Below are 22,223 nucleotides of genomic sequence, written 5' to 3'. Positions count from 1 at the left end.
AAGCGTTACTTCGTTACTGTTTTTAAATCGGAACCTGTATTTGATTACGGTAAGTTACATAATATATATATAATTGCTTATTTCCAAAGATTTTGTATATTTTCTTACTTTGGGACGCTTATGTCCCTGCAGTATTTTTTGATGGGACAATAATGTCCCAGTAGATAGTTTTCGACACTATATATGTTTAGTGTTATTTTCTTTTAGGAGCTGCAAATGGCAACAAAACTAAGTGAAAATGAAATCGCAGATATCCTCGAAGACGAACAGAGCGAGGATCTTTCAGGTACTGATTTTAGTAGTGGAAGTGATAGACTTTACGATCCCTCAGAAGGTAACAGTGACACTGAAGTTGACTCCAGTGACTCAGAACAAGGCTACTCGGATAAGGCTGTTAATCCGAACGATCAACACGAAGCAGCTGATGTACCTGATGTCACCAGTCCAGAAGCTATTATTTGGAGCACTCCTATTGACTCTTTCCTACCAAGAAAATTGGTCACCAATAGCCGTAATTGCAAAATCGCAGAGAGCATTTCATGCCTTGCAACACCATATGATATATTTCGCAAAATCTTTCCAAAAAGTTTGTCACAATATATTGCACAGTGCACCAACGAAAGGATAGATATAATGCGTAAATCAAAGACTAAGCGGCAAAGAATAGCTTGTACAGATGCTGGTGAAGTTGATATAGTGATTGGGTGCATTTTTGTAATGGCCTATAATCACGTTCCGGCACTAAAATGCTACTGGTCGAAATATAAATCTTTGGGGAACGAAGCCATACAATCAGCCATATCTCGCGATCGTTTCCAGCTTGTAACGTCGAGATTATATTTTACTCCCTTGGATAAGCCTTGTGATACACGTAAAACTTATTTCATTGATGATATAATAAACTGCTTAAAAAAACGGTCAAGTTTTGCCGTGATGATAGCAGCTATCAAAGTATTGATGAGTGCATGACCAAGTTCAAAGGAAGATCATCACTCAAATAATACATGCCTCTAAAGCCTATCAAGCGAGGGATCAAAATGTGGCTTAGGTTATACCTATAATATGAACATTTATTGCGGCAGAGATGAAACTGCGCAATGTGGTACAGATGGCTGGAATTTATGACATTGATCGTAGGTCTACCAAATGGTGGAAGAAAGTTTTTTATCGCGTTCTAATGATGTGTGCTGTGAATGCATGGGTTATTCACCCAATACACAACATTTATATAAAATCAGTCTAAATGCATCGAAAAAAACTTCCTTTTCTGGACTTTATAGCACAACTTGCTGAGTCATTTATTGCAAAAGGTAGAGAGACCACCGACTACAAAAGATCTCGTCGGCAGGGAAGGCGATCAAACAGCTTGAGGAATATGAAAAACGTTGGCGATCATTTGCCGATCCAAGGAATTAATAGACGTCGATGTGCCTCATGTGCCCAAAGGAAAATTGCGAGAAGAACGAAAAATATTTGCAAAGCTTGTAATTTGGCTTTTTGTAAAAATTGTTTCGCTTCTGCTCATTCCTAAATTATTTTGTGCTCTTTGTATATAATTTTGAAATGCTATGTATGAACTTATGTACAAAATGAAATATTTTACTTTTTTATACTGAATTCAATAAAAAAACTGCATAAATAATACTTTGACTGTCTAAAAAAATTGTATGTGTACATGCGTAATAAATACGTATGGGACATATATGTCCCATTATAAAACCCAATTGGGACACATAAGTCCCGCCCTTAAATACCATTTTAGAGAAAACATACCGCGATCATCATGCTACCACATATGTACTGACCTATTTCAACTTTAAATATTCAAAAATTATGTTTCCATATACATTCTACAAAAGTCGGATCTAAAGGGTTAAAGTTATAAAGGTAGAGCGAGTGTTTAAATTTTAAATAATCAATTAGTTAATCCCAAGTACATGCTTTGCCTTAAATTGAAAGATTGCGCCCCACCTTTATAGTTTTAAATCCAAAAATTTTTTACAAGAGCTTGTTAAAGGTTTTTAGCCAAAATTCAACAAAGCTATGTCTGTGTTACAGGAAAAATTGCCTTCTATTTTTTGATCCATTTATATAAAGGTAGTCCTTAAAATTTTTTTTATCATCTTTTTATTTTAAATTTTTTAACACTGCCTACAAAAAGGCAACTATGATTAGTAATTTAAGTAATTCCTAAGTGAAAATCCTTATGTTTATTTATTTGTTCAAAATAGCTACCCGTTCTTTAGCGTTGCTCGGACGTACTACGTCTATATCTATATTCGGCTTAGGTGACTGTAGAAAGATGTATGTGTGCTACATATAAATCGGTGAATTATTATAGCTGTTCGATGTTCTTGATACTGGTGGAGCGGGTGAGTTGGACAGAGAGGATGGATGTGGTAAATGATTCTTCTTGGCGATTATTCTCATAATTGGCGAAGCCGGATAGTGCAACGCAATCGTTGTTGGTGAATATGTTCACAATTGTTGAGGAAGTAAGTTCAACACAATTGATGATGTGGTAAATTAACATTGCTGGTGAATGTGCGTCATAACAAGAGAATTCCACCTCATTTGTCAGCTACTTTATTTGCACAGCTGAAAATCGTGGTGAAATTCGCATACGCCAGAAAGTCTAAAAGAATCATGGTGAAGGTCGCGTACGCCTAAAAGTAAGCAAGGACGTGCATTGAGTTGGGCCTTCAATGAGGTGGAATTCTACAGCGCCTGCAACACACAGGAGGCTAGCCATGAAGGTATCGACTAATCTTCTAAATAGTTCCACTTGTGCGTTACGTAGCTCACATTTTTTGATCAAACATTGCACTGTCACAGAGTTTTAAACTATATTTCAGGTTTCAAGTCTCTAGATATTCAGGATGTTAGTTAAAAATCGATTGCAAGATTCCCAATTTAAAACTAGTTTTCCCAATATCTCGATCCATGCGCCACCTAGCCGATTTTTTTTTATAAAATATTGCATTGTCACCGAGTTCTGACTTACGGCTCAAGTTTCATATCTCCAGCTCACCGGGAAGTTACTCAAAAATCGATTGCAAGAAAATCGTTTTTCAAGGATTAGTAGTTATCTCACTTAGCGCGCCACCTATCGGAATTTTGTTGTCTGTAAATTGTATTGTTACCAAGCCCGGAACTGCGTGCCAAGTTTCAATTCTCTAGGTCACCCGGAAGTTAGTTAAAAATGGATTGAAAGATCCGCAAATCAAAATTAATTTTCTCATTATCTCGTTCCATATGCCACCTAGCGAAATTTTTTTGACCAAATATTGCATTGTCACGGGGTTCTGACTTACAGCTCAAATTTCATATCTCCAGCTCACCGGGAAGTTACTTAAAAATCGATTGCATGATTCCCCTCGTTTTTCAAGGATTTGTAGTTGTCTCACTTAGCGCGCCACATAGCGGAATTTTGTTTTCTGTATATTGTATTGTCACTAGACCTAGAACTGTGGGCCAAGTTTCAAGTCTCTACGTCACCGGGAAAGTTAAAAATGGATTGAAATATTCCCAAGTCAAAATAAATTTTCTTAATATCTCAATCCATGTGCCACCTAGCGAATTTTTTTTGATCTAATATTGCATTGTCACCGAGTTCTGACTCAAGGCCCAAGTTTCACGTCTCTAGCTCAGCGGAAAGTTACTTAAAAATCGATTGCAAGATTCCCTGCGTCTTTTCAGGGATTTTCAGGGATTTTCGTTTATCTCGATTCGTCTGCCACCTGGCGGCATTTTGGTGTCAACGAGTTGTAGTGCCGTCGACTCACAAACTATGTGTTAAGTTTCAAGTCTCTGGATGACCGAGAAGATAGTTAAAAATCTATCGCAAAATTTCTATTTTAAAAATAATTCTGAACTATGCTCTAAGTATCAAGTGTCTAGCTCAACGGGAAGTTACCGAAAAGGACTTTTCCGTGGGTCATAAATTCGTATGGAAATGAGGGGACAAACACGAAAGGGACTTAATAAAAGATAAAAATAAAAAAAGCAACCGAAGGCCGCTTTTATTCACAGCAAGTTGCGCAACTGTGAGGTGCTTCGAGGAGATTTCAACAGGAGCTATTGGGTTACAGGGTACAAAATAGTACCAAAAAAGATTTGGGCTAGGATGGCGACACCGTAGCTAGCCACAACTAAATTGGATAACAAATTAAGCTATTAAACTCGGCACGTTGCGTCTGCGCAACGTTTGCGGCTTCGCATATATTACACAGATTTTAAGAAAATTTACCGAAAAAACAACTAAAATTTAATAAAAGTGAACTTATTTAAAATGTGTTATACTTAGTATATTTGAATCTAGTAAAATTTATACACATTTATTTTCGTTCGAATTCCCGCAATTTTTTGGGTGCTTTTTGTTAAATTATTAAAAAATACTTTAGATTTAAAAGTAGAAAAATTTCCCTCGTAGCAGTATTTTGTCCAAGCAAATTACCTGAAAATAAATTTTGCAAAATTTTATATTGCAACACATAGCAAATATATTAAATTAAAATTTACGTTGCGCAAATGCAACGTTAGGAATTAACGCAGTGCATTTCTTCAACCGGCAGCACTCAGCCCTGTGAGCAGCTGATATTGTTTATTTACATTTTCTGTTAAGAAGAAGTAAAGGTGTCTAAGTTCGGGTGTAACCGAACATTATATACTCAGCTTGGGCTTCAATTGTACATTTCATTTCAGATAAATTACTTTTCTACATAACACGTGGCACCGCCCGTTTAAAAAAAAAAATTCTCCCCATTTCCTCTTACAGTAAAACTTGATAAGTGAAATAAAATTGATTCAAAACGATTGCTTGCTAAGTTATAGCTTACTATTCTAGTCTACGACCCCCTTAAACTTGTTTTATATCTAATTTGCCGTGGTCTTTAACCGATCCCGTCCATTTTTACTAGAAATATGTGTGTACACAATTTCATTACGATGTGTTAATTTTTCTTCGAGTTATGGCTCTGGAAACATAGAAAATTGTTTAGTCATAAAAGGGGCGGTGCCACACCCATTTTCAAAAATTTAATGTTATAATTCAATTTCGAAAGTAAAATTCTATTGACACAAAGCTCTTTTTCGCTAAAATATAGCTTATTATTTTCGTCTACGATCCTTTTAAAAATCTTTTATATAAAAGTGGGCGTGGTCTTTAACCAATCTCGTCCATTTTTCCTAGAAATATTTCCTGCTATAAGGAAAATGTGTGTACCCAATTTTATTACGATCCGTTAATTTTACTTCGAGTTATGGCTCCCGAAACATAGAAAATTGCATAGTCATAATAGGGGCGGGGCCACGCCGATTTTTTTAAATTTGAAGTTTTTCCTAGTTATTGTTATAAATCCACTTGGGAAATGAAATATCATTGATATAAAGCTCTTTTTTGCAAAAATATAACTTATTATATTCGTCCACGACCCTTTTAAAAATCTTTTATTTAAAAGTGGGGTGGTCCTTAACCGATTTCGTTAATTTTTCTTCAAAGCATTCCTTATAGTAAAGGCAACCTCTCTGGCGAATTTTGTTACGATAGGTTTAACGGTTTTTGATTTATGATTAATAATATTTGTAAAATTGATTTTATCACAAGTGGGCAGTGCCACGCCCATTTAAAAAAATGTTTTAAAATTTTTATCAAGAGTCTCATTGTCAGTCCACACGTCAAATTTTAACATTCTAGGTGTATTATTTACTAAATTATCAGGTTTTTTGTGTTATCCAAAATGTTATATATATAAAAAGTGGGCGTGGTTATCATACGATTTCACTCATTTTCAAAACCGATCTTTTCTGGGTCCATATAAGCTAGTGTACCAAATTTGGTGAAGATATCTCAATATTTACCCAAGTTATCGTGCTAGCGGACGGATGGACGGACGGACGGACATGGCTCAATCAATTTTTTTTCGATACTGATGACTTTGATATATGGAAGTCTATATCTATCTCGATTCCTTTATACCTGTACAACCAACCCTTATCTAATCAAAGTTAATATACTCTGTGTGCACAGCACGCTGAGTATAAAAAGTGTGACGTTCTTTCTTTGCAAAATGATTTTTAAAAAATATTTATCTAAAAGAGATATAGAAAATATAGCTAGTGAATCGGGCGAGGAGGATAAAGTCGTAAATAATATAAAAAAACTTTTTCACATATTTTAAGCTTCTGTATGAACTAACTACAATGGGTTAATGTAAGTGAAAATCGCGCTGGTGGTGCAGAACTTACAGATATTAAAGGTTCAAGAAAACTCCTCGCGGACTGTCTATTGAAAAAACTGGAAAACGCTCCTATTATGGGACAGCTAGAGTTTCGAGTTTTTGTGCCGAAACTTTGCTTGAAGCTCCTGTAAGGAAGCTTAGACGCAAACCAACTGACAGCACTGCTCCAAAAAAACCTCGCTTGGTTCACCTACCTGTTTTTACAGAATAGCGTTTACGCTGTCTATTTTGCTCAAGTCAAACTAAATATGTATGCAATATATGTGAAATCGGGCTACATCCAAAATGTTTTGAGAAATATCACAATTAAAACATATTTTTATGAATTAAGCGGGGACTGACCTCATTGCTTTTAAAAGTATGAAAACATTTATTTGAAGCAGTTTTTAATTTATAATTTTTATTTAATAATTTGGGAAAAATTTAAACAACGTGACATCAAGACGGACAAGGCGACAGCTGTTTCGCTGTAAATCTCTTCAAAGCTTTTTCTCCCGGGTTGAAGTGTTGCAAACGCATTCAGCCACGCTATTCCTTAGATGTTGTAAACTTTATCCCAAGACGTAGCTGAATGCGTTTGTAACAATCCAACCATCGTAGGAGGGAGGGTTCAAATCTAACTACGGGGGAAAAGGCTTTTAAGATATCTACAAGGTTTAATCGAAACAGCCTTGTCCGTCCTGATGTCACGTTGTATAAATTTTTCCCAAATTATTAAAACATATTTTATTTACTTTCACATAAACATATTTTATTTACTGCTTTTGAATTTTCACTTAAACGAAATAAATTTTTAAAAATAAAATGTACTTAAAATTAAACTTTTCTGTATCATTAAGGCCTAATGTTGCGTGTCGCTCCACCACCCCAATGGGTTAGGACCACACATTTTTTTTGGTTTTTTATTCTTAATTGGCCCTTCTATGCTCAGGAATTAATGGGTGAATAGCTCTTTTCCCTAATCACGATATAATAGCAGAGGGCGATGGGAAGATTATGTCTTCCACGCAACCACATTTGAAGAACCGCCGCCAGTTATGGTGGATATGTATTATGCATGTTTGAAGGACGCATTGTTCCCTGGGACTTGGAAAAAGCAGCAGTTTGAGTTAATTGATAAAGGCAAAAGGGTCGCCCGAATTTGTCATAAGCATACCGGCCACTATGCATGATTGACACATCCGGAGAACTTTTTGAAAGTTCTGACATGGCTTCGGGCCCAGAAAATGCACTTTGGGCTCAATTTCTTATGAAAATCGATGAAAAATCTATAACAAATCGATAATACGCCGATCATAAATTTGTAACTCTTTGATACCATATCAATAAAATTTCGATAAATAATCGATTGTTTCTGTTAATTAATCGATATTTTTTCAATAACTTTTTGATAACAAATCGATATCCTTTTGGTGAAAAATTCATTACTTTCCATAGCAAAGAAAACATTTTTTGATAGCATTTCGATAAACAATCGATACATTTTTGATACGATAACAAACACATAACTCATTGATTATCCTTTTTATCGATAAAAAATTTATAATACTTCGCTTACAGATTGATAGCATATCCAATAGGTTGGGTCCATTTGTATGGACGAAAGACCCAAAAAAATAATTTTCGAGCCAGCGAAATTAAATTTTTTTCACTTTTTTTTAAAAAACTGATATCAACAACGTTTTTAGCGGATATTTTTGGGTCGGACAGGGTATTCATATGAAAATTTTTTTAGTAGGTCATGAAAAAAACCTTAAAAATAAAAGTCGAAAAAAGTAAAAAAAATGAAATTTGGCAGGCAAACATGAAAATTTTACAATCAAATGAAATTTTTTTAGTAGGTCATGAAAAAACCTTAAAAATCAAAGTCAAAGTAAGTCAAAAAAAGAAATTTCGCAGGCCCCATAATTATTTTTTTGGGCACTCTTAGTGGAACTTTTTTTTCCTAAGCCCAAATCCTATCGAAAAATCGATGGCGCGATATCGGTTAATATATCGACACAGTCTAATATCCATACCTCGTCGATAACACATCTATAAAAAATTTTTCCTTTTCTTTCCTTTCCTTTCCATTCCAATTTTTCATTTCCTTTTCATTCCATTTTTCTTTCTTTCCTTTTCTTTTCTTTTCTTTTCTTTTCTTTTCTTTTCTTTTATTTTTCTTTCTTTTCTTTTCTTTTCTTTTCTTTTCTTTCCTTTCTTTTCTTTTCCATTCCTCATCATCCTAGTCCAGGTTCCCAACTTTACTGTCGAGTGCTCTTATTCACCGAGCTTACTTTTACAAGTAAATATCATGAGAAATTTTCAATCAAGTATTCTTGATGACAAAGTTTAAGAAAAATTTTCTCTCAAATGAATGACAATGTTTGAGTTCATTTTCTTCCTACCATGCATACACCAGCCCTTATTAAAAGTATTAAATCCCACCCCATCATACTTAACTCAATTGTGGCCACTGTGTTTAACAAGATGGCTCATTATTTGTGGCAGCTTGTCATGGATTTTCGTGCAGCTGACAGCAATTCATTTTTACTGTTATCAGTCATTCAGCTTTCACGTCATTATCGTAGCTTTCAGTTTTGCAATTTTGCTTTGCAACTCAAATCACTATCTTAAGCAAAGTTTAAACAAAAAAATTAAAAAATATTTCATATGCGCTTGAATGTACGCTGAATAAGAAGTTTTAATGCGCTTGCAACCATTTAAATCATCAATTCATGCGTATAAAATATGTACAACAAAATAAATATTAGCTCCGCCTGCTAAAGAAAATCCAAAGAAGCTTAATGTCGAAGAACCACCGACAATGACTAATTACGGTGATTAAATGCTTAATTTAGTTGAAAAATATTTAAATAATAATGTGCAGTCCAGATTTGTTTTTATACTCAGCTGAGCAGAGCTCACAGGGTATATTATTTTTGTTCGCATAACAGTACCCTGTAACGGCATAAACTAATCGAGATAGATGTAGACTTTTATATGTCAAAATAATCTGCGTGAAAAAAGAAATTCATTTAGCCATGTCCGTCCGTCCGACCGTCCGTACACACGATAACTTGAGTAAATTTTGAGGTATATTGATGAAATTTGTTAGGTAAGTTCCTGGACACCCATCTCAGATCGCTTTTTAAAACGAACGAAATCGGACTATAACCACGCCCACTTTTTCGATATCGAAAATTTCGAAAAACCGAAAGAGTACGATAATTCATTACCAAAGACGGATAGGTAAAGCGATGAAACTTGGTAGGTGCGTTGACCTTATGTCGCAGAATAGAAAGTTAGCAAAATTTTGGGCAATGGGCGTGGCACCGCCCACTTTTAAAAGAAGGTAATTTAAAAGTTTTACAAGTTGTTATTAGGCAGTCGTTGAAGATATCATGATGAGATTTGGCAGAAACGTTCCTCCTATTACTATATGTGTTCTAAATAAGAATTAGCAAAATCGCATAAAGAATACGCCCACTCTTTAAAAAAAAATTTTTTAAAGTCAAATTTTAACAAAAATGGAATATCTTGGAAATTTGTACAAATACTACTAGCGGAATTTAATTTGTTATGTAGAGAAATAAATTTAGATATGTTTGTAAATCGCAATGTATTTAAAGAACAACTTTGTATGTACTATTTTTAATATAATTAAAATCTATGTCCGTCTTAATCTATAGGTTTCCAAACCATAGACTTAAATAAATAAATAAATTTTCGGTGACAAATTGATAACTTTTAGATAGCAAAACGATAAATTTTCGACTAGAAATCGATAGCCCATGGGAAAGAGATTTGTTGCACTCCGATAAAAATGCGAAAACTTTTTGAAAACATTTTGTAATATTTCCGATAACTTTTTGATAACCAATAGATACATTTTTGATAACTTTCGGTAAATACCTTTCTAGCTTTTCGAAAATAATCGATAACTTTTCGTTACACAATTGCTAACTTTTTGAGAAAATATGATAATTTTTGAAAGCTAATCAAAAACACGTCGATAACATATCAAAGCAGGAGTTTCGTTAGTAAATAACTAGTACACAATATATTTACAGTAAACGAAAGTTTCAAAATATGTCACCATTGCCAATTTTTAAATTTTGTCGCCTTGATTTGTAAACTGTCATTAATAATTGCAGCTCTGGTGGACACAGTAGCTCTTAGTGGAAAGAGTTGGACTTGGTAGTAATGTGTGATACTCGTAGCATTCTACGTACTAATATAAAATTATTGATCTTATGAGTAGGCGTAATCACCAGTTCAAATATATTATCGTTTTAGACTTATAATTGCTGAGGAGACCCAGCTAATTTCCTAAAGTCAATTGAGGGCCGCTGTGGTGTAATAGTAGCGTACTCCGCTCACCACGCCGAAGATCCTGGGTTCACGCCCCGGGAAAAGCAACATCAAAAATTTAGAAACCTCCTTTTTTCAATTAGAAGAAAATTTTTCTAAGCAGGGTCTCGCCTCGGCAGTATTCGACAAGCACTCCAATTGTATTTCTGCCATGAAAATCTACTCAATGAAAACTTCGGAGGCCATCGTGTCTTACATTTATTTTTTATTTAAATAGAGATAGAGTATACCTTTTTCGGTCTTGCTAATGGGTATAAGTTATAAGAGCGCACTTTTTTGAACTCGGTCTAAATTGTCAAGCATGCTCATCGCGACGCTGTAAGAATCGATATCTACAACAAAAATGTTTCAGGTTAGATTAGGTATGAGTACACATTTCTTCGAAATTTTAAAACAAAAAATTATCCGTATTAAGATTCTGCCAATATCAATACAATTCAACACTTTTCGTATAGCGAACGACCTTTTACATTTTGGTATTAAAACATTCATTATAAATCTTTAATAATACTGCAGAAAGTTTTAAATACACCTCAACTTTCAACCAAACAAGCAAAATGAAAATAGCAAATTTTAAACTTTTTATAACTCAAATAAATAAATTAAACTGCCACATTACGGTAACGTCTATTTGCTTTTCTAAATGAATTCTTTACGAATGAAAAGTACAATAAAAAGCTAAATACCAACTACTTGACCCAGTCTTACCACATCAAATATTTTTTCGTGTTTTATTTGCTTTTTGCACTTTTCACAAACAATCCTTTTATAAGAGTATCAGCTACATGAACACATACAAACTTTAAAACATATTAAAGGAAATGTAGCAGAAAGCAGTAAAAACGCTTGCAGTCAACAGACGTGCTTGAACTGAGTCAGGTTAAAAGCTCGAATATTGTACACTCATCCACACCTAAGTAGAAATGATTAAACGTAGTTGTTTTAATAGATGAACATAGTGCTGGTTTTATACACAGAAGCGCCCATGTGTCTATTAGAGATATGCGCCGCCGATAAACGCCGCCGTCAAATGTCAAAAATATCGGCGCGGCGGCGGCGGCGGCGGCGGCGGCGGCATCCGGCGCTGTACTATATTTCCTACTCATTTAAGACTGTCTAGGTCATTTATTGTTCATGTCGAAAATTGGACGGATATGGTCGATAGGGGTACACTCAGAGAAAAAATCGTTCTAAAACGAACGAAACAAGTTCAAAATTAAGAACATTCGTGGAAAAAAGTCCTTTAAGTACGTTTTTTCTTAACTCGTGACCGATGGGCTTGTTTTATGAACAGTTTTTCCAAGCACACCATTCGTATCTTAAGACCAGTTTGGTGTTGATGTGTGAAACTTCTGTGCTAATTTCAAGCACTACTTGGGCTGGATTTAAGATTTTTCGTTCTCATGCTTCGAGAACGATTTGGGGTCGATTTAACAATTTCCAGTCTAAATTCAAGAACGGTTTGTGCTTGATCATTGGTCGGAGGAAGGTAATTTTTTAAATATTACCCACTTATTTATTTATTTTTTATTAATAAATAATTTTTTGTTATTAATAAGAATTAATAGCAATAAAACTATTATTAAAAGTTAAAAGGTTTGAAAAAACGCATAATATACATTTTTTCACATATTTCTCTTATCGGGAAATTTTTCTTATTTGATGATGCAATCCGAATATATATTTAAAATATTTCATAACAAGTTTGAGAATTACCTCTGCATATGTGAATGGAACTGAACGAAAAATAAAAAATAAAAAATAAATGTAAGGCGCGATAACCTCCGAAGAGCTCTAAAGCCGAGCTTCTCTTCCAATTTGCGTCGTGCTCCTATTGATTTTCTCTACAAATCGGCCGCACGGGACCTACATGTTTTATGCCGACTCCGAACGGCATCTGCGCGGCAGATGAGTTTTCACTGAGAGCTTTTCATGGCAGAAATACACCCGGAGCGCTTGCCAAACACTGCCGAGGGGCGACCCCGCGTAGAAAATTATATTCATACATCTGTTGTTAATTTGCGAAACTTTAAAATAGCATCCGATGTGTTAATTTTGATTTTCGCACTTCACCATTCAACACCCAAGTCTCCCGTTTTGACATTTCCTAAAGTTGGCGGCCCTATCCCAACTAGTCCCTTGGAGTAAATCACAGTGATTCTAGCCTATCAACCAAGTTTAAATATCACCTACACGTTTCGGCTCTGTTACATATGTGAATACGTAGGTACATATATTTAAAATGTGAGGCTTTGTCCTTCGCAAGAACACTCAAAATGGTTAAGCAAAAGTTTTCCCCATACAGTCGAACAAATGACCGGATGTGCTACTACTTTAAATAGTGGACAGTCGAACTAGTTTGAAAACTGAAGCTGCGCGGTTATTCATAATGAATTCTTGTATCAAAATACCGGAAAACAACAGTTTGAACTGAGCGCACAACCTTAACATCTTTCAACTTAAAATCGGTCGACTTTCATTCCAAAATATCGTTTTGGTTTAGCGAAGACTATTGAAATTAATGTTTCGAAAACAAACGTCTGCAAATTTTGGTCTACATTTAAAAAAAAGGTATCCAGGGTCCTTGTAAAAAAAAAACTAGATGCCCCCTTTGGCGCGATTTACAATAGGCCAGCGTTGGTGCTCATCTTTAAAACTGTGCCTTGAGTATTAAAAGACCATTAATAGCAACCGTAGGTCGCCTTTGTGCGTGACCAACAAGGGGTCAAAAATAATTTAAAGAAATCGTGTCGATAACGAGTATTAGAAGTTAGACCAGAACATCTCCTTCGGTGAAACTACGCTTTGTACGAGATATACAGACAAAACTGTGACCATTTTAAGTACCTAAATTTTTTTTCGGCAGACGCAGCATTACCAGTCCTTAAGACCGGGGCTAGGTTCGAAGCCTCCCTGTAGTAAGTGAATGAATTACAGTCCCTCCGCAAGGAGCTGCTCTTGAAATTTTTTGAACGATCCGCGAAACTTTGAGGCAAAAACCCCGGATCTTTCCGAAATCGCCAATACGTTGATTCCCTTAAATACACACAAATAAAACCTTTCCTAAATATTATTTTTTTACATACAAAAAAAGCGTTTTAAAGCAAGAACACCGGCGTACACCGGTGCGCCGCCCACGCGGCCCACGCCGCCGCCGATATAGTGACCGGCGTAAACCTCTAGTGTCTGTGTATACTCTGCAGAGAAACATCAGAACAAATATTAGTTTGCAACAGAAGTTCCTCACTCTTTTGGCACTAGTCCAAAAAAGAACAATGTTATACAAAAAAAATTAAAGTTTTTTTTCTGTTTTGACCAAAGCGCAAATTGCCTAAACACCATGTTCGGTAACCCGGCAATATCTTAAAAACTCTAATCTTGAACCTAAATCTAATACCAATTTTGAGCTTACATACATATAAGCCTTCACTTTCACTGCTGGGTATATACTTTTATACACAGAAATTAACGAGCGGCCAACACTTTAAATGGAAAGCATTTTATCATTAAAAACTTACACAAAGTCAATTAAAAAAGTTTTTACAGAAAGCATACATATTTACAGTAGAAGAAACGTACACTATGGTTATATGGGTGTGTGCGTGTCTGGGACTAAAGAATGTTCACATTTCTGAATGTATGTAAATATACCAAAGTATCAATGATGAGTACGGTTATGTTAGTTAGTTTTTGAAAGTTTTTAATGTACAAGTTTTAGTCAGTTTGTGCATTGGTGTTTTAGTTAAAAGGCATGTGATTGGTTTAATGACAAGAAATTTAAAAGCTGAATGTCGTCTATTGAGCTTTTAGTGAAATGAAAGTGTGATCGATGATAGTGATATAAATTGAAACCAATAAAGAAAAAACAAATATGTTTGTTATAGTAAAAAAAAAAATTTTGCGAGACGTATCCTATTTATATTGTTAGTCAAGTAGATGTTCGAAAAATTGAATAATCGAAATATTTTCCGTTTTCATCAAGTATGATTGACAAGCGTCGATTATACAGGCCGATTAAATTTTAAAGCAGTTCAGACCCAGCAATGAGCTATTTGTTACTTTTCAAAAGATCTTCGGATCGCTTCATCTGAATGTCAAATCAGATTTATATTTTTGGTTCTTTTTCTACAGATACTTACAAATAAAGTTACGAAAATCACCTTTTTTGGCTGTACTCAATGCAAAATTTTTCCATGAAAACTAATTTTCATTACAAATTTGCATACCCCTTTTGATAGCACAATTATTTTCCTCATAAATTCAGTAAAATTTTTCCCGATATTTATATTTGATATATGTATTTTTTTTTTTATATGTATTGATATGTAAATGTTTGTACTGTGTACGTCGTCGATCACCTCGAACAGACGCAAAATGTGTAGCATACTTTCAGGCAGGCTTTCTTATATTGTGTTTAGAGTTGTGACGTATTTGCATTAGTCGATAAAACTCTTTTTAACTTAAATGCTATAAATTATTATTTAATTATAATTTTATAATTTTCCTGCGCCTACATGCAGTTATAAAGTGACTAGCCCTAAAGTAAACTTCGTATTTGGTAAAAAAATTTGTATTGAAAAAATTTTACAAATCCAATACAGTTTAACCCTTTCAGGTCTATGGGAAATATATTTCCCATTAATAAATTAGGGAATTTTTATATTTTCTGATATGGTATCTCTGTTCAAGCGAGTGTGTTTAAATATAAAAGGGGAGACAGTATTTTCAAATATTATTTATTAAAAGTGTATGTAAAATCGGCAAACTTTCGAGGAGTGAAGTGTGTTCATATTTATTTAACTTATTTAGAATTTCATGTTTCAAATAGTTTTTAAAAGCTTTTTATTTGTTGAATGGTAAGTACGGAACTAAACAATGATCAAGTTTATGTAATTAAATGGGGAAAAAGTATCTAAAAATAAAGAATTACACAAGTATACACGGTTTTGGATCTAGGCAACTAAAAGTGGTTTTTAAGACAATTTATGACGCTGAATCCGATTCTTCATTCCATTTTTTAAGATTGATTCTAGTTTTTAATACAGTCAAAAAATTCATTTTTAAAGATTTTTGTGAAATAATATTCATTTCATTAACTTAAATGTAACAAATCAGAAATGAAGATTGGTGAAACTTTGCCTTTTGCATTGGTTAGTATCTGTTTCGCGTATTAGAGTCCAACAGTAGTCGCTCATCATGCCTTCATCCCAAAATCCTTGGTGTCGTCTTTCAATGTTGGCTAGATCTTGGTGTAGCCGCTCTCCTTGTTCGTCGCTCGTATCACCCAAGTTTTCGTACGGTGTATTCATTTCATTAAATAAACCATTAATATCGTTACAGAAACTTATGTTGTCTTCTTTTTTGAAGAACGGTCGAAGTGCCTGATTTCTGTTTCTGTATACAGTAACTTGTGTTCGAGAGTCTAGATATTTCCATTGTTGCAACCGTGATGCTAGAAAGTCTGCTCTTTGTTTCGACAAATTCAAATCACGAATCAAATCGCTTAGTTTATCTTGCGAAATTAGATGTGTCGCTTAAATGACAAAGTCGCTTTCACTGCTCGGGGCGATGGAGTTAAAGTTTCCAGGACGTTTCCACTTATACTTGGACAAACTAAAAATGAATCATTAGCAGTACGTGGAACGTGGCTTGGATACTGATGATACATCAGGATATTTATATATTTTTTTAATTTTTTTGCACTATACCCGTAACTCCTCATGGACCGGCCATAGGTCCTCATGGACCGGCCAGTTCAACCTACCTACCCGTAACTTTCATCAAACAAAAGTAGCAATCATCTACATGGTTTTCAGGTTCTCTCCAGAGCGCTGGCATTGAAAAGGAAAAGTACTCACGTTCTCCCAATGGCCACTTATACAGCTTTGTTTTGCATGCGTTACAAGAAAATTTCGGTAACCATGACTTATGACTGTCTGCTACTCTGAAACCAAAGTAGTGCAGATACGCATCTTTGAGCGTATTTGTTATTATTTTGCCACTTTTTTTAATCATATAACAACCACAAACGTAACAAAAACACTTTGAATCAACTTTGCAACACTGTCTCTGCATTTTTATTTGCTCTAATCACTTTTATTACTTTACAGTTACAGTTGAAATGACTTATCAAGCAGTGTCACTATTTAAAAGCTGCTATAACAGCACAATGGCGCTATCATGCCAGAAATCGGAAACTAGAATCAATCTTAAAAAACTGAATGCAGATTCGAATTCAGCATGTCAAATATAGTTAAGAATCGTTATTATCTGCTCAGATCCAAAAGTTTACCTGAATTTGTAAACTTGTGTTATTATAAGGGAAACATATTTCCCTGTGGACCACAAAGGAAATTTTTAGGTACTATTTTTATTATTATTTTATGATGCGATTTACTCATTTATTCATGTTTTTCGAAATATCTACACACAAAATGCCTGGAAAAAGATGCAAGGAATTTCATCTGAAAGAAGATGATATTTTACAATTACTGATGGCTGACAATAGTAATGGAGAAGATGAACTAAAACTAGACGAAGAAGATCAAGAATATCTTGCTCAGGAAATGAAAATGAAGCCAAAAACATTGCCGTTGGACAAACATATTTCCAGAGGGGAAATCCATTGGGAAGATTTTCAGGACATATCGTTTGTCAAATGGATGGACACAAAATCCGTTCATATGTTGGCCAATTTCATTTCACCCATCGAAAACGGCTTCGTAAAGAGGCTGGGTCGGCCGAAAAAGTAAATATTACGTGCCCAGAGATGATAATTAAATATAATAAATATATGGGTGGCGTTGTCCTAATGGACCAGCGAAAAGTCTGCTATGAAATTGATAGCAAAACAAAGATAAAATACTACTTACGCTTTTTTTTCGATATAATGGATATTGCTATGAACAGCAAATATTTAAAAATATAAAAAGTTACATGCGAAGAAACTTGTAGAGGGACCGCTTTTGAGCAGACTAGAATTTCGTCAAAATATTGCTCGAATTCTTATAAATGAATTTTCATGTAGGCAAAGAGCCAGGCCATCTGTAGTGAATAAACCGAGGAGTCAAGTCGGTGTGAAGCCGGTAAACTTGGCACAGTGCACAATATGCAAAAAGTAAATAACATGAAGAGGTGTGTAAATTGCGCTAAGAAGCGGATTGAAACTAGGACGCATAACATATGTGTAATGTGCAACGTTCACCGCTACTATACTAGCAAAAGAAACTGCTTTTCAGATTTCCATAAATATTTATTTTCCAAAATCTATATATTTTCACGACAAATTTTTAAAGTGTGCATTATTAGAAAACAAATATTCCGTGCTGTTTCGAAATTCCCGTTGAGGTCCATAGGGAAATATTTTTGTCATGAAATTACAAAAAAACAGTGAAATTAATTTAAAAGTCGAATTGCTTTTTGTGCATTTTGCTTCCAAATCAACTAAACAAAACCGTCGTACAACAAAATTTACTTGTGGTTTTCTTACGGCCCTACAAGGGTTAAAGAACAATATATCAACTCTCAAAGGAGCCTTCTAAGAAATATAAAAAAGGTTTGGTACAAGATGTAGTCGTCAACTCTTGTCAATCCTAGGGCTCCCGCAGAAACAGAAGCAGTATCGACGAGGCCACTCCGGTTTACTTGACTTTAAGGCTTATCGAAGTGTGGCGGATCTGTTCCCCATGATATGTGGCTGAAAGCAGGCGTCTTTCTTAGTTAAACTGGCCCAATTATTAAAGCGGCAAGCATTCTGAAAACTGCAAGACCAGCATACAACTGAACTTACGAGAATTAAACTAATCTAACTCTTCCTTTATAGTCATGGATAAGGTTTCTAAGAATGTTCTTTATACTGCTATTCAAACAATTCATAATGCAAGTGTTGTTGACGTTAGCCATATAAACTGCATACTTAAAAATTCTGCCTTTTAATATCCCTATTCCTGCAACAATTCATTTTAATTCCATTCTAATCAAATAGATAAGGTAAGGGTGTATTGGCTGGTTTGTAAAGCACGACCACAAAACGTGCTCAATTGTTTTCTTCGCACTTCCTACACCTAGTTCGTTAGTCTAACGTTATAAGGCCTACACACCATCTTCGACACTTAGCACCCTAAGTTTGGTTCCACGCCTTTCCTGCTTGGTAGATCAGGTAGGTGCAGCTCCCGTCTTCTTTTAATCTCGCACAATCTCTTTGAACGTATACGATTTAAGCTTCGAGCGACGGGTCTTCCTCTCCATGCGCTCTTTCATTTCTATCTATTTTCATATAGCCATGAACCAAATAAAGATGTATATTTCTCCCTATCCCGATTCTTTACAGAGATTGGTTACTCCCTAAAAAACTTTAAGATGTTGCCGTCTTAAGTTTTATAGTCTTTAAGCCATTTTCTTCCAGTATAGAGTAGTTTTATTACGGCTTTTATTTCCGCCAGAAAAACACTAGAGTGACTTGCCAGTTTGTAGGATTTTTTTTTTTTGACAGTATACCGCAGATTCCACTCCTTTCATTATTTTGGAACCATAGTAGTACACATGTATCGCCTTGTCTGTCTTTTGGGTAGTCGTGTGTCCACCATCCACCTATATTTTGTCTCTAAGAGCCTTTTCGAAGCGCAAGTACGGAGTTAGGTCGTCTGATCGTCCAGTATATAATGACACTATACTATTTTGGCCGTATAGTCTGCATATAGTCTGGGGAATTTAACCACGGCACTGAGCATCACTGCAGTTGTTAACGCTATTTTCTTCGCCATCAGCTTTATAAACAGAATGTGCAACGTCAGGATTGATTTCAGGGCTCTCATTATGCCAGGCGTTAAAAGCCTGCATATCCCAACTAAGTTTTTGAGGTAGGTTTCTTTTTTTGTGGCCGTCTATCAAACAAGAACTCCGTAACTAATCGGCATACCCAACGTTCATCCAAAGATTTTTTACATCCATTTGACTTTCCCCTATCATATTGAGCTTCCGCGACTACGTACTGTCTAGAGTCATTCCTAGATATTTGCTACAAGGTTTCTCCTGCGGGGTCACATCTCCTAGCTTAAGCTTGGAACACAACATTATGTGAGCAGGTATGTTTATTCCCAAACTCCGTAGCTCAATGTAAAATTATACCAGCTCTTATCTTTATATTCTATACCCAAATTAGACTTCTACTTTAAATTATTAACAAACCGCATATTTAAAAAAGTACTTTTTTATATATGTATGTATATACAAATGTCCTTTTTGAAAAATTTCCTTCAAAAAGAAAAGCTAAATAATATGATTTTGATTGGCTTAATTAATTAAAATAAGCATGAAACACAAAAGAAAAGAGCATAAAATAAATTTCGCTTTATCAAATTAGGAAAGCTTAAAAGCAATGCAGATTACTTACCTTTTATACTAAGTGACACGGATAAGTAATTTCATAGCTGACCAGCTCAAGTGGATTGTGACAAAGCGACTGCAAATAGGCAAAGGAAGAAAAGCGAAAACACATTTATTAGCTTGGACTGTTTTAATTAAAAAACTTTTTTGACAGCCTTGGAAGGCAGCGATAAGAAAACTCAAAGCATTGCCATTAAGTAAATAGAAAAATTAAGTTTAAATAAATATGTATACAAAAATTTACGGTAGTAAATATCCTAAAGCAAATAACAAGCAAAATCGTTTTCATAACAGAAAAACTGACATTTGGCTTACAAGTGTTAAAGTAGCGTAAGGAGAGGGAGATTTGAAGCGACATCTTTGAATATATACCCATTTTTATTTTTTGGAAATTTAGTTAAAGTATAAGAATAAGTAAGCTAACTAGTTCCTTCTTTTTTTATTTTACGTTGGGGAGCGCACGAACCTCAAGTGGCCCAATGAAAGTAGGCTAATCCTGGCCATGTGTCCGCACCACGTGAGAACTCCGTTAGGCATAACGTCAAGGGGGCGAAAGGCGGTTTATTCGCCACTAGTTCGTATGCGCATTTATCTGCGCTCCCTTTCAGCATGCACCAATTTCGTCATAACTATTCAACAACAATCTGTTTGTCTGCATATTCGGGGAACTAAATTCCTAGTAGAAGGATCCTCTCCAAAAACTCAGTGTACAGAGAGTCTTTCGCAGTGAAAACGAGGGCAGTGAAACATTACATGTTCTGCGCTTTCCAATTCGAAAGAACAGTGTGGACAGAAAGGATCCTCCTCTATCCCACTCTTAATTAAATATTCCTTGAAGCCGCCGTGCCCGCTCAATATCTGTGTGAGTTGGTAGTTTAGTTCGCCGTGTTTTCGCTCGTACCATTGGCTATATTCCGAATAAGCATGAAGGTTCAGCGCCTTTCCTCGATTCTTCCCTCCGTTCTTGCCACCTAGCTATTGTTCGTGACCTTGTGCTTCTCTCAGCATCTTCAGATGGTCGGCTGATTCCAATACCATACAGATTGGCCATTTCAACTGAGAGTAGATGTACTGGGCTTTTCCTGGATAAAATATGGATAGCGTCGTCGGACACCGTCCGATACGCACATGCTATAGCAGTAACGCGATAGGCTGCTAATATCTCTTTTTGGTGGATCATTTTAGATTCGTGCCATACTGGTGCTGCATGTAATATTATCGAGCTGGTTACGTTGGATAATAGCTGACGGGTAGCTTCGCCTGGGTCTTCGATGTTGGACATTATTCGTGTTAGGGCTCCACTAACTCTAGAACCTTTCTCCCCCACAGCCCTGAAGTGCTCCTTAAACGTTTTTTTTGAGTCAGTGATTACTCTTAGGTATTTCAAGAAAGGCTTTGAGTTTATTTTATAACCTACTATGGTAAGGACTAACTCATCCACGATCCACTTTGAGCTCACCAAAACCACTTCTGTCTTATTGCTAGCCATCTCCAGCCCCTTGTTCGTCAGCCATTCCTTTATTCGTCCCACGGCGTCATCACATAATGCTTGGAGCAGATCAATTATTGATATCTTGACGACCTTGATGACTAATGGATAACTTACTCCCTTTTCGATGTCGTATCTAACTTCATCCATTGCTTGCTCGAAATCGATTTAGAGCTTAATACTTAAATATAACCTTACTTAAAATTTATCGTTTGTTTGCGCGCCTGCTTCTATAATCTGGTAAAGCGTGAGAATTCCTCTGTATCTGTGAACGAATTTTTTAATTAAAATTCATGTAACTTCCCGATAAGCTACAAGCTTGAAATTTGGAATTTAGTTCAGACCCGATGACATGCAATAATAAGACAATATAAAAAAAAAAATTGTGATAGGTGGCGCATATTCAAAAAAATCGTATATGTGGTGCGATTTGGCTCATATTTGGAACAAATATTACATACAGTAAGGTAGAAGTGACATAAAAATACTTTGGAGTTCGAGGATGGACAAGCATACGTGTCTACGAGTCGAGTAAAATCTCTGGACGGATTATGTATTGAGGATTTAGATTGCAACAAATTGTCAAATTGGCAGTTGAGTTTCTAAAATTGTAAGGCGTAGCATAACCTGATTAAGGTTCAGTTGGTATAAGTAATTTTTGTCTCCGTTGAGCTTTTCGGTGATAAGATATATAGGCGACTTTTCAAAGGAAGGCGGTTTGGCCTTAAAGGTATTAGAATCCATCGAGCTTAAGTCGA

The 22,223-nt window shown here is 35.3% G+C and overlaps 1 protein-coding gene across 20 annotated transcripts in view; it reads right to left on the bottom strand.

Moving 5' to 3' along the window:
- Positions 1 to 22,223, bottom strand: part of kek2 (kekkon 2) — an 894,871-nt gene that overhangs the window by 597,583 nt on the left and 275,065 nt on the right. For all 20 annotated transcript variants that reach the window (XR_010949842.1, XR_010949841.1, XR_010949843.1 and 17 more), the window contains one exon: positions 19,984 to 20,052. The gene's annotated coding sequence lies outside the window, so the exon portion shown is untranslated. The remainder of the gene's footprint in view (positions 1 to 19,983; positions 20,053 to 22,223) is intronic.

This window comes from Eurosta solidaginis, chromosome 2, assembly GCF_040869045.1.
Source record: "Eurosta solidaginis isolate ZX-2024a chromosome 2, ASM4086904v1, whole genome shotgun sequence".
NCBI lineage: Eukaryota > Metazoa > Arthropoda > Insecta > Diptera > Tephritidae > Eurosta > Eurosta solidaginis.
This window is presented reverse-complemented; position numbering and strand designations above follow the sequence as displayed.